The 460-nt window shown below is 42.0% G+C and overlaps 1 pseudogene; it reads right to left on the bottom strand.

Annotated features, from left to right (window-relative positions):
* Nucleotides 1-183: 183 nt before the first annotated feature.
* On the bottom strand, nt 184-302 carry LOC129115886 (5S ribosomal RNA; annotated as a pseudogene).
* Nucleotides 303-460: the final 158 nt, after the last annotated feature.

Here is a 460-nt window from a genome sequence, read left to right as displayed (position 1 = left end):
TATAAGGTTCACAATTGTAGTGCAGTAAAAAGATTAATATTTACTGTTGAAATGTAGAATACGTTAGCATAAAATTGAAAAGAAAATGATCGATGAGCTTAGGAATGATGAAAGCCATCATTTAACTGGATTTGTGTCATTTCTATACCGGCAAGTCATGATCTAGCTATTTCCTTCCCACCCTGTCGGTGTCCACTGAAAATCCCAGGCAGTCTCCCATCCAAGTACTGACCAGGCCCGACCCTGCTTAGCTTCCGAGATCAGACGAGATCGGGCGTGTTCAGGGTGGTATGGCCGTAAGCAAATATCGTGCCTACCAAAGGTCCTTTTAAAGATACTATATCACCACGCTTTGCTCTTTCGTCTATACAGGGAGCGCCTGCAGATTTCCAGACACACTCACAGCTTTTAAATGTCAAATCAGAATGTACAAAGTGGCTATAAGGTTCACAATTGTAGT

The sequence above is a fragment of the Anoplopoma fimbria genome, unplaced genomic scaffold (assembly GCF_027596085.1).
Source record: "Anoplopoma fimbria isolate UVic2021 breed Golden Eagle Sablefish unplaced genomic scaffold, Afim_UVic_2022 Un_contig_1926_pilon_pilon, whole genome shotgun sequence".
Taxonomy (NCBI): Eukaryota; Metazoa; Chordata; class Actinopteri; order Perciformes; family Anoplopomatidae; genus Anoplopoma; species Anoplopoma fimbria.
This window is presented reverse-complemented; position numbering and strand designations above follow the sequence as displayed.